The sequence below is a fragment of the Daucus carota genome, chromosome 3 (genome assembly GCF_001625215.2).
Source record: "Daucus carota subsp. sativus chromosome 3, DH1 v3.0, whole genome shotgun sequence".
NCBI lineage: Eukaryota > Viridiplantae > Streptophyta > Magnoliopsida > Apiales > Apiaceae > Daucus > Daucus carota.
In genome coordinates, this window is record NC_030383.2 from 21,009,239 (window position 1) to 21,022,561 (window position 13,323).

Genomic DNA, 13,323 nt, shown 5'->3' on the forward strand with positions numbered 1-13,323 from the left:
GTTTCCACCCCACTTCAATGAGACATTAATGAAGGCAAGAACGTGGTTTTACATGCTCAAACGAGTCAGAATGAAATACGAAGTTGATTCTAAATTTAAACAACCGAAAATGGAAGCACAGATTGGTTTTCACAACTTCAAACGAGTAGGAATGAATCTACAAGTATGTTTTCCAACTTCAATCTAGAGCCAAAATGGATTGCAACAAAGTTTTGTTTCAGGCTAACGAGCAAGACTGAAACTACAAGTTGATTGAAGTAATTTTAAACCAATTCCGAAACAAGCTACAATTGTTTTCAACCTCAAACGAGTCTGGAAATGAAGCTACAAGTTGTTTCCAACTTCAATCGCACAATAAGGAAGCAACAAGTTGTTTTTACATGGCTGAAAACGAGTCAAGAGTGAACTAGAAGTTGATTCAAATTTTTAACATGACCCCGAAAATGACAGCTACAAGCTTGTTTTTAAAACTTCAAGCGGTCTGGCGAATGAAGCTTACAAGTTGTGTGTCACCAACTACTCTATGCAAGGAGGCAACAGGTTTCCTTGCATTCTAAAGAGTCAAGAATGAAACTAACGAGTTCTTCTAATTTTAAACAACCGAAAATGACAGCTCCAATTTGTTTTCAACCTCAAACGAGTCGGCCAATGACGACAATTGTTTCTCAACTTCAACAAACGAGCCAATAATGAAAGACAAGTATTTTACCTGCCTTCGCCATCCTTCCGGGCTCAAGGTCCATGAAACCTACGAGTTCATTCAATTTAAACGACGAAAATGAACTACAAGTATTGTTTTAACTTCAAACGAGTCTGGAATGAGGCTACAAGTTGTTTTCAGACTTCAAAACTAGACCAATACATGAAGGCAACACATAGTTTCCCTTACGCTTTCTTTCACGACGGGTCAAGAGTCAGAAGAAAACTTACGTAGTTCATTCCTGATTTAAAAACGACCGCAAAATGAAGCTACAAAGTTGTTTTCACTTCAACGCAGTTCTGGACATGAGGCACACAGTTGTTTCCACACTTCAATTCTCCAATACTAGGAAGCAAAAAGTTTGTTTCCTATGCTCAACACGGTCAAGAACGAAACTACAAAGTTCTTGATTCATCTTAAAACACCGAAAATGAAAGCTACAAGTTGTTTTCAACTTCAAACGGAGTCATGGAATGAATAGCTACAAGTTGTTTCCCAACTTACAATCTAAGCCAATGAATAGAAGCAAACAATTGTTTCGACATCAAACGAGTCAAGAATGAAACTACAGTTGATTCTAATTTATTAAACAACCGAAAATGAAGCGACAAGTTGTTTTCAACTGTCAAAACGAGTCTGGAATGAAGCTAAAGTTGTTTTTTCAACTTCAAACTAGCCAATAATGAACAGCAAGTCGTTTCCGGGCTAAAACGATCAGAATGAACATCACGAGTTCATTCTAATTTTAAACAGACCGAAAATGAAGCTCAAGTGGTTTTCATTCACTTAAAACGAGTCTGGAATGAAGGCTTACAAGTGTTTTCCCAAACTTCATACGACCCAATAATGAAGCAAGCAAGTCGTTTACATCGGCTTCAAACGAGTCAAAGTGAAACTACAATTTGATTCAACTTTTTAAAAACGAACCGAAATGCTAAGTACAATTGTTTTCAACTCAAACGCAGTAGGGAATGAAAGCTACAAGTTGTTTCAACTCAAAATCTAGCATACATGAAGCAGCAAGTCGGTTTGCCGGCTAAACAGTCAAGAATGAAACTACGGAGTTCCATTCTGAATTTTAAACAACGAAAATGAAGCTACAGTGTTTTTCAACTGTCAACGCGTTGGAATGGACACTACAAGTTGTTTCCAACTTCCATCTAGCATGATAGACGCAACAAGTGGTTTTCCGGTCTCAAACCGAGTCAAGAATGAAACTGACGTTGATTGATCACATTTTTAAACACCGAAATGAAGCTACAAGTTGTTTATCACTTCACGGCGGTCTTGAAGAAGCACAAGTTGTGTTTCCAACTTCAAACTAGCCCAATAGATGGAAGCAACAAGTTCGTTCCTCCGCCGGGCTCAACGATTCGTAGAATGAAATATACAGTCTTCATTCTAATTAAACGACCGAAAATGAAGCCTACAAGTTGTTTTCACTTCAAACGATCTGGAATGAGCTGAACCGTTTTTCCAACTTCAATACTAGCACAATAATAGAAGGCAGCAAGTAGTTTCCGGGCTCAAACGAGTCAAGATGAAACTGACAAGATTGATTCTATGTTTAAACAACCGAAAATGAAGCTACAAGGTTGTTTTCAACTTCAAACGAGCTGGAATGAAGCAGACAAGTTGTTTCCAACTTAAACTGAGCCAATAATGAAAGCAAGCAAATTGTTTCCTCGGGCTCAACGAAGTCAAGAATGACAACTAAGTTCCCTCTAATTTTAAAACGACGCAAACTGAAGTACAAGTGTTTTTTTCAATTTCAAAACGAGTCCGGAATGAGAGCCTAACAAGTTGTTTCCACTTAATCATTCTAGCCAAATGAAGCAGAAGTGTTTTCCGGGCTCAAACGGGGTCAAGAAATGAACTACAAAGTGATTCTGAATTTTACACACCGAAAATTAAGCTACAAGTTGTTTTCACTCAATCAAACGAGTTAGAATGAGGCTACACGTTGTTTCCAACTTCCATCTAGCCATAGATGACAGCCAGAGTGGTTTCTCGGCTTACAAAACGAGTCAAGAATTGAAACACGAAGTTCTTTCGTAATTTTAACAAACGAAAATGAAGCTTTACAAGTTGTTTTCAAACTTCAACGAGTCTGGAATGAACTACAAGTTGTTTCTCCATTCAATCTAACAATGAATGAAGCAACAAGCTGGTTTTCGGCTCAAACGCTTATTTCAGAATGAAACTAAAGTTGATGATCAATTTTAAACGACCGAAATGAAAGCTGACAAGTTTGTTTTCAACTAATCAAACGAGTCTGGAATGACGCTACAAGTTGTTTCCACTTCAAATCTAGCAATAAGGAGCAGCAAGATCGTTACGAGGCTCACAAACAGAGTCAAGAATGAAACTAGAGATTCATTCATTTAAACGACCGAAAATGAAGCTACAAGTGATGTGTTTCAACTCAAACGGTGAATGAGAGCTACAGTTGTTTCCAACTTCAACCTAGCCATAATGAAGCCAAGTGTCGTTTACGCTAAACGAGTCAAGGAAATGAACTACACTTACAAGTTGATTATTTTTAAAGCACCGAAAAGAAGCTACAAGTTGTTTTTCAACTTCAAAACGAGCTTGGAATGAGCTCAAAGTTGTTTCCAACTCACAACATCACCAATAATGAAGCAAGCAAGTGTTTCCGTCCAGGGCTCAAACGATCAAGAAATGAAACTCCAGTTCATTGTAATTTTTAAACGATCGAAGAATGAAGTCAAGTTGTTTTTCACATCTTCCACGAGTCTGGGAATGAGGCTAACAATGTGGTTTCCAACTTCATTCTAGCACAATAATGAGACAACAGTTCGTCCCTTCCTACCTTTCTCAAACGAGTCAAGACTGAAACTACGAGTCAGTTCTAATTGTTAAACGATCCGAAAATGAAGCTAACTAAAGTTGTTTTTCACCTTTCAAACGAGTCGAAATGAAGCTACAAGATTGTTTCCAACTTCAACTAGCCAATATGAAGAACAGTCGTTTCCTGGCTAAACGAGTCAAGAATGAAACTAAGACTGTCATTCGTAATTTTAAACAAAAACGACCGAAAATGAAAGCTACAATTGTGGTTTTCAACTTCAACGTGAGTCATGGCAATGAGCTAAAGTTGTTTCCAACTTCAATCTAGACCAATAATGAAGCAAACAAGTGTTTCCGGCCTCAAAGAGGTCAAGAATGCAACCTAGAGTTTCATTCTGACTTTTAAACGACCGAAAATGAAGTCGACAAGGTTGTTTTCAATTCAAACGAGTCTGGATCAAGCTACAAAGTTGTTTCCAACTTCAATTCTAGACCAATAATGAGCAAAAAGTTGTTTACGGCTCTCAAACGAGGTCAAGAATGAAATAGCAACAAGTTGATTCTCGAATTTAAACAACCGAACAATGAAAGCTACAGTTGTTTTTCAACTCAAACGAGTAATGGATGAAGCTGACAAGTTGTTTCCAACTTCAATCTAAGCCAATAATGAACCAACAAGTTGTGGTTCACATGCGTAACGAGTCAAGAATGAACACAAGTGATTGTATGTTTAAAACAAATACCGAAAATGAAGCTACAAGTTGTTTTCATTGCACTTCAAACGAGTCTTGGGACTGAAGTACAAGTGTGGTGTTCCAACTGCAATCTGAGACAATAATGAAAGCAAACAAGTTGTTTACAGGCTCAAACGAGTCAAGAATGAAACTCGAAGTTGATTCTAATTTTAAACAACCGAAAAATGAAGCTACAAGTTGGTTTTAAACTGTTCAACGAGTTGGAATGAAGCTACAAGTTGTTTCCCAACTTTCACTTAGACATAAATGACGCAAGAAGTTGGTTTACATGGCTTCAAAACGAGTCAAGAATGACAACTAGAGTTGATCTAAATTTACAAAACGAACAAAATGAAGCTACAGTTGTTTTCAACTTCAACGAGTCATGGAATGGCTCACAAGTTTTCCACTTCACACTAGCCACATGAAGAAGCAACAGTCTGTTTCTGCTCAAACGAGGTCCTAGAATGAAACACGAGTTGATTGTAATGTTTAAAGCAAACCGAAAATGCAAGCTGACAGGTTGTTTTCCAACTCAACGAGTCCTGGAATCGAAACACGTTGTTTCCAACGTCAATCTGCCGACATAATCCGCAGACAAGTGTTTCACGCAAGAGCTAAAGGAACAGAAGGATATTTTCACCGAAATGAATACGTTATTCAGCGTCTGATGTACTGTAATTTTACCCCAATCTAGCCAATGTGAGCTACCCGATGTGTTTCTTCTTCACTTGCGAGTTGGTGGAAACTTGCGCCGGTTGTCCATCCTAATTTTCGACCGACATCCGAAGCCATTTGTTTCACCACGACTCGAGGCCAAGTTGTTTCCAACTTCACCCAATGAGCAGCAAGTGTCCGCGCTCCCTCCCCGTTGCTGCTCAACTTTCGCATGACTACAGTAAGTTTTCAGCTAATCCTTTACGCTCGGGAAATGAGCTACAAGTGTGTTTTTCACTCAAACTTAACGAGTTGTAGCTACATGTCCATATAGAAAATAGAAGCACGTGTCGTTTAATCGGGCTTAAACGCAGTCAAGAATGAAACTCACGTGTTCTTCCTAATTTTAAACAAACCGAAAATGAAGCTACAAGTGTTTTTCAACTCTCAAACGAGTTTGGAATGAAGCTAACAAGTTGTTCCAACTTCAACCTAGCCATAAGAAGCAGAAAGTGTTTCCGGCTCAAACGAGGCAGAATGAAACTACAAGTTGATTAAATTTAAACAACCAAAATGAAGCTACAAGTTGTTTTCAACTTCAATCAACGAGTCTGAGAATGAAGCTTAAAAGTTGTGTTCCAACTTCAAAATAGCCAATGAATTGTACAGCAAGTCAGTTTTTCAGTGCTTAAACGGTCAGAATAAACTACAAGTTGTTGTTTTTAAAACAACCGAAAATGAAGCTACACAAGTTGTTTCAGCTTCAAACGGTCTGGAAATGAGAAGCTACAAGTTGTTTCCAACTCAATCTTAGCCAATATGCAGAGCAACAAGTTGTGTCTTTCCGGGCTTCAAACGAGTCAAGAATGAACTACGACGTATTCTAATTTTTAAACGACCGAAAGAAGCTGACAAGTTTTTTCAATTCAAAGAGTACTGGAATGAGCTAAGTTGTTTCCAACTCAATCTAGACCATGATGGAAGCAGCAAGTGGTTTCCAAATAAAAGCTCAAACGAGTCAAGATGAAACTAAAAGTTGATTCTAATTTTAATACGACCGAAAAATGAAGTACCAAGTTTTTCAAACTTCAAACGAGTTCTGGCAATGAAGTACAAGTGTTGTTCCAACTTCAAACTAGCACAATAATAAGGCAGCAATGTTTTCTGGCCTCAAACGAGTCAAGAATGAAAACACGAAGTTAATTCTAATTTTAAACAAACCGAAATTGAAGCTACAAAGTTGTTTCACAACTCAAACGAGTAGGAATGAAGCTACCGATTGTTTCCACTTCAACTAGCCAATATGACGCAGCAAGTTGTTTCACGGCTAAACGAGTCAGAATGAAACTACACTTCGTTCTGTATTTTAAACGACCGCATCCCGAAAATGAAGCTACAAGTTGTTTTCAACTTCAAACGAGTCTGAATGAAGCTACAAGTTGTTTCCAACTTCAATCTAGCCAATAATAAAGCAAAAGTTGTTTCCGGGCTCAACCGAGTCAAGAATGAAACTACGAGTTGATTTTGATTTTAAACAACCGAAATGAAGCTACAAGTTGTTTTCAACTTCAAACGAGTCTGGAATGAAGGTACAAGTTGTTTCCAACTTCATTCTAGCCAATAATGAGCAAAAAGTTGTTTCCTATTCAAACGAGTCAATAATGAAACTACAAGTTGATTCTAATTTTAAACAACCGAAAATGAAGCTACAAGTTGTTTTCAACTTCAAACGAGTAGGAATGAAGCTACAAGTTGTTTCCAACTTCAATCTAGCCAATGATGAAGCAACAAGTTGTTTACATGCTTAAACGAGTCAAGAATGAAACTACAAGTTGATTGTAATTTTAAACAACCGAAAATGAAGCTACAAGTTGTTTTCAACTTCAAACGAGTCTGGAATGAAGCTACAAGTTGTTTCCAACTTCAATCTAGACAATAATGAAGCAACAAGTTGTTTACAGGCTCAAACGAGTCAAGAATGAAACTAGAAGTTGATTCTAATTTTAAACAACCGAAAATGAAGCTACAAGTGTTTTCAACTTCAAACGAGTCTGGAATGAAGCTACAAGTTGTTTCCAACTTCAATCTAGACAATAATGAGGCAAGAAGTGGTTTACAGGCTCAAACGAGTCAAGAATGAAACTAGAAGTTGATTCTAAATTTAAACAACCGAAAATGAAGCTACAAGTTGTTTTCAACTTCAAACGAGTATGGAATGAAGCTACAAGTTGTTTCCAACTTCAATCTAGCCAATAATGAAGCAACAAGTTGTTTACATGCTTAAACGAGTCAAGAATGAAACTACAAGTTGATTGTAATTTTAAACAACCGAAAATGAAGCTACAAGTTGTTTTCAACTTCAAACGAGTATGGAATGAAGCTACAAGTTGTTTCCAACTTCAATCTAGCCAATGATGAAGCAGCAAGTGGTTTCCGGGCTCAAACGAGTCAAGAATGAAACTACAAGTTGATTGTAATTTTAAACGAGTCTGGAATGAAGCTACAAGTTGTTTTCAACTTCAAACGAGTCTGGAATGAAGCTACAAGTTGTTTCCAACTTCAAACTAGCCAATAATGAAGCAGCAAGTCGTTTCCGGGCTCAAACGAGTCAAGAATGAAACTACGAGTTCATTCTAATTTTAAACGACCGAAAATGAAGCTACAAGTTGTTTTCAACTTCAAACGAGTCTGGAATGAGGCTACAAGTTGTTTCCAACTTCAAACTAGCCAATAATGAAGCAGCAAGTCGTTTCCGGGCTCAAACGAGTCAAGAATGAAACTACGACTTCATTCTGATTTTAAACGACCGAAAATGAAGCTACAAGTTGTTTTCAACTTCAAACGAGTCTGGAATGAGGCTACAAGTTGTTTCCAACTTCAAACTAGCCAATAATGAAGCAAAAAGTCGTTTCCGGGCTCAACCGAGTCAAGAATGAAACTACGAGTTCATTCTGATTTTAAACGACCGAAAATGAAGCTACAAGTTGTTTTCAATTTCAAACGAGTCTGGAATGAGGCTACAAGTTGTTTCCAACTTCATTCTAGCCAATAATGAAGCAAAAAGTTGTTTCCTATCTCAAACGAGTCAAGAATGAAACTACAAGTTGATTCTAATTTTAAACAACCGAAAATGAAGCTACAAGTTGTTTTCAACTTCAAACGAGTATGGAATGAAGCTACAAGTTGTTTCCAACTTCAATCTAGCCAATGATGAAGCAACAAGTTGTTTACATGCTTAAACGAGTCAAGAATGAAACTACAAGTTGATTGTAATTTTAAACAACCGAAAATGAAGCTACAAGTTGTTTTCAACTTCAAACGAGTCTGGAATGAAGCTACAAGTTGTTTCCAACTTCAATCTAGACAATAATGAAGCAACAAGTTGTTTACAGGCTCAAACGAGTCAAGAATGAAACTAGAAGTTGATTCTAATTTTAAACAACCGAAAATGAAGCTACAAGTTGTTTTCAACTTCAAACGAGTCTGGAATGAAGCTACAAGTTGTTTCCAACTTCAATCTAGACAATAATGAGGCAAGAAGTGGTTTACAGGCTCAAACGAGTCAAGAATGAAACTAGAAGTTGATTCTAAATTTAAACAACCGAAAATGAAGCTACAAGTTGTTTTCAACTTCAAACGAGTATGGAATGAAGCTACAAGTTGTTTCCAACTTCAATCTAGCCAATAATGAAGCAACAAGTTGTTTACATGCTTAAACGAGTCAAGAATGAAACTACAAGTTGATTGTAATTTTAAACAACCGAAAATGAAGCTACAAGTTGTTTTCAACCTCAAACGAGTCTGGAATGAAGCTACAAGTTGTTTCCAACTTCAATCTGGACAATAATGAAGCAACAAGTTGTTTACAGGCTCAAACGAGTCAAGAATGAAACTAGAAGTTGATTCTAATTTTTAACAACCGAAAATGAAGCTACAAGTTGTTTTAAACTTCAAGCGAGTCTGGAATGAAGCTACAAGTTGTTTCCAACTTCAATCTAGCCAATGATGAAGCAACAAGTTGTTTACATTCTTAAACGAGTCAAGAATGAAACTACGTGTTCATTCTAATTTTAAACAACCGAAAATGAAGCTACAAGTTGTTTTCAACTTCAAACGAGTCTGGAATGAGGCTACAAGTTGTTTCCAACTTCAAACTAGCCAATAATGAAGCAGCAAGTCGTTTCCGGGCTCAAACGAGTCAAGAATGAAACTACGAGTTCATTCTAATTTTAAACGACCGAAAATGAAGCTACAAGTTGTTTTCAACTTCAAACGAGTCTGGAATGAGGCTACAAGTTGTTTCCAACTTCAAACTAGCCAATAATGAAGCAGCAAGTCGTTTCCGGGCTCAAACGAGTCAAGAATGAAACTACGAGTTCATTCTGATTTTAAACGACCGAAAATGAAGCTACAAGTTGTTTTCAACTTCAAACGAGGTTGGAATGAGGCTACAAGTTGTTTCCAACTTAATTCTAGCCAATAATGAAGCAAAAAGTTGTTTCCTATCTCAAACGAGTCAAGAACGAAACTACAAGTTGATTCTAATTTTAAACAACCGAAAATGAAGCTACAAGTTGTTTTCAACTTCAAACGAGTATGGAATGAAGCTACAAGTTGTTTCCAACTTCAATCTAGCCAATGATGAAGCAACAAGTTGTTTACATGCTTAAACGAGTCAAGAATGAAACTACAAGTTGATTGTAATTTTAAACAACCGAAAATGAAGCTACAAGTTGTTTTCAACTTCAAACGAGTCTGGAATGAAGCTACAAGTTGTTTCCAACTTCAATCTAGCCAATAATAAAGCAACAAGTTGTTTCCGGGCTCAAACGAGTCAAGAATGAAACTACAACTTGATTCTAATTTTAAACAACCGAAAATGAAGCTACAAGTTGTTTTCAACTTCAAATGAGTCTGGAATGAAGCTACAAGTTGTTTCCAACTTCAATCTAGACAATAATGAAGCAACAAGTTGTTTACAGGCTCAAACGAGTCAAGAATGAAACTAGAAGTTGATTCTAATTTTAAACAACCGAAAATGAAGCTACAAGTTGTTTTCAACTTCAAACGAGTCTGGAATGAAGCTACAAGTTGTTTCCAAATTCAATCTAGACAATAATGAGGCAAGAAGTGGTTTACAGGCTCAAACGAGTCAAGAATGAAACTAGAAGTTGATTCTAAATTTAAACAACCGAAAATGAAGCTACAAGTTGTTTACAACTTCAAACGAGTATGGAATGAAGCTACAAGTTGTTTCCAACTTCAATCTAGCCAATAATGAAGCAACAAGTTGTTTACATGCTTAAACGAGTCAAGAATGAAACTACAAGTTGATTGTAATTTTAAACAACCGAAAATGAAGCTACAAGTTGTTTTCAACCTCAAACGAGTCTGGAATGAAGCTACAAGTTGTTTCCAACTTCAATCTGGACAATAATGAAGCAACAAGTTGTTTACAGGCTCAAACGAGTCAAGAATGAAACTAGAAGTTGATTCTAATTTTTAACAACCGAAAATGAAGCTACAAGTTGTTTTAAACTTCAAGCGAGTCTGGAATGAAGCTACAAGTTGTTTCCAACTTCAATCTAGCCAATGATGAAGCAACAAGTTGTTTACATTCTTAAACGAGTCAAGAATGAAACTACGTGTTCATTCTAATTTTAAACAACCGAAAATGAAGCTACAAGTTGTTTTCAACTTCAAACGAGTCTGGAATGAGGCTACAAGTTGTTTCCAACTTCAAACTAGCCAATAATGAAGCAGCAAGTCGTTTCCAGGCTCAAACGAGTCAAGAATGAAACTACGAGTTCATTCTAATTTTAAACGACCGAAAATGAAGCTACAAGTTGTTTTCAACTTCAAACGAGTCTGGAATGAGGCTACAAGTTGTTTCCAACTTCAAACTAGCCAATAATGAAGCAGCAAGTCGTTTCCGGGCTCAAACGAGTCAAGAATGAAACTACGAGTTCATTCTGATTTTAAACGACCGAAAATGAAGCTACAAGTTGTTTTCAACTTCAAACGAGGTTGGAATGAGGCTACAAGTTGTTTCTGAAAGGCATATGTTAAGCCTATTTGTATTTAAGAGTATCAACTCAACTCTGATAAGAAAGAAAGTAAATTAGCAAGCACTATTGAAGGAATCCGTACGAAGAACGTCAAGTGATTTATTAAAATCATATGTCTGAAGAATTTCAGGATGCTGCTGCACACCACTGAAAGAAGTTCATTAATATGTTCAAGCCTCAGTGTACAAATAATATTTTGTAGCACGTCCAGAAGTCCAGAAGGTATAAAGTTTTAATACTTTATTTTTTCAGAAGATTCCAAACTATTTCTCTTATGAAGAAGAACTACGAAGACAAAGACTCGATGAACAAGCCACTTCACAAATGTTTGATTGATAAAGAATATTTGATTCAGCTAGATACAGATGAACCAGACAGTACATTTGTGTGTCAGCTACTCCGATTAAATATTCTGCATCAACAATAGGTGGTCGTTCATTCAAGACAAAGAATCAGATCTTTTAAAGGATGTCAGAAGACCTGCTGCTGAAGACTGTGCTCAATAGGATTATTCTTTTAATTTATTCACATCTCAAAATAATTATATAAATCATGTAATTTATTTATTAAATTGATTCACACTTGAATTAATTTAATTTATGAGTTTATTTGATTAATATAATTAAGTGAATAATTATTGAATTAATTTTATTAATTAAAATCAATTTATATTGATTTTGGGCACGGTATGACAATCATATAGATTGTCATACCGCACCTGGTTTGTCATACCGTGTCTGTGGTATGACATAAGTTCAGTTGTCATACCGAATTTGAATTGGCATGACAATACCATGCATTGTCATACCGAATTCAATCAGCATGACATTTCGTGTGATTGTCATACCGAACTCCTGCTACATGACATTACCTGTGTTTGTCATACCGATCCATGACTTAACCAACAAGTCATATGTCATGCTATGGATTGTCATACCGAAATTTGCAGCATGACAATGTCCTGAAATGTCATACCGATTTCCATTTTCAGCATGACATATGCTCACTTTGTCATACTGATCTCTAGTGTAGCATGACATTAGTTCACATTGTCATTCTGATCTTTGTAGCATGGTCATACCAGCTTTGTCATACAAGTTCAAGTGATTTGCCTATAAATAGGCCTTCACCTCTTCATTTGTAATTGTTCAAAAGCTTTGTAAACTTTCAAGTTGTTTGTAACTTGCTATTCGTTAAATCCACAGTTTCATGTGCTTTGATCATTCGGTTGTTTTATTCACTAAACTAGAATACATCCTGTCGAATTTATTCTACGATATTTAGTGAACACTAAAACGAACCATATTAATTATATAACGACTTAAAAATTGTTATATTAATTAATTTAAATCTGATTAACAAGTTAAACTCCGATCAGATTATTCCGCCGCGATAATTTTGTGACGATTGTATTCAACCCCCCCCCTTCTACAATCGTTTCTGGACCTAACAATTGGCATCAGAGCGGTTGATACCATTTTCCGTATCAGATCCTATACACACTCTGTAGCGTCCAAATATTTTTTATTCGAATTAATTTTATTCCAAAAATTAATTTTGATTTAAAATATTTTTCTTTCTAAAATCCAAATCTCATCCAAACACTATTCACTTCAAATTCAAATATTTTTAATTCGAATTATTTTTTTTAAAAAATTAATTTTGATTTAAAATATTTTTCTTTCAGTAATCCAAATCTCATCCAAACACTATTCTTTTTAAATCTTTAAATATGAGTACACAAAAAATCAGTAGCATCAAAATCCCACCGTTCAGCCAGGAACACTTTGGCCTATGGAAGAGGCACATGTTTCTATTCCTCCGCACCGCGAACAGAAAATATATTGGGATTTTAGACAAGGGTGTTACTACTCCGATGAAGGTCATATTAGCACACGAAGAGGATGGTGTGTTAATACCTCATCAGGTCATTCCGAAAGAACTTTCTGAGTACACAGATGAAGAGAGTGATCAGATGAACTTAGATGATGCTCTTCAACTAATCTTGGTTGAATCTCTAAATCCAGTGATGTACAATGCTGTTGTAAATTGTACGAACGCCAAGCAAATCTGGGATACATTAGAGATTATCAATGAAGGCTCAGAAGAAGTTAGGGAAAACAAGAAAGAGATACTGATGGCTCAGTATGAACAGTTTGGTTCTCATCCCGGTGAAGGGATTTCAGAAGTATTTATCAGACTTAATAATTTGATAAATAATTTAAATCTGAATGGGAAATTCTACGACAAGAAAGAAGTCAACATGAAGTTTCTCTTAACCCTTCCCGAACATCTGGAACACAGAATCACTGCCATCAGGGAAAGCAGAGATCTGAATGAGATTTCTCTGGAA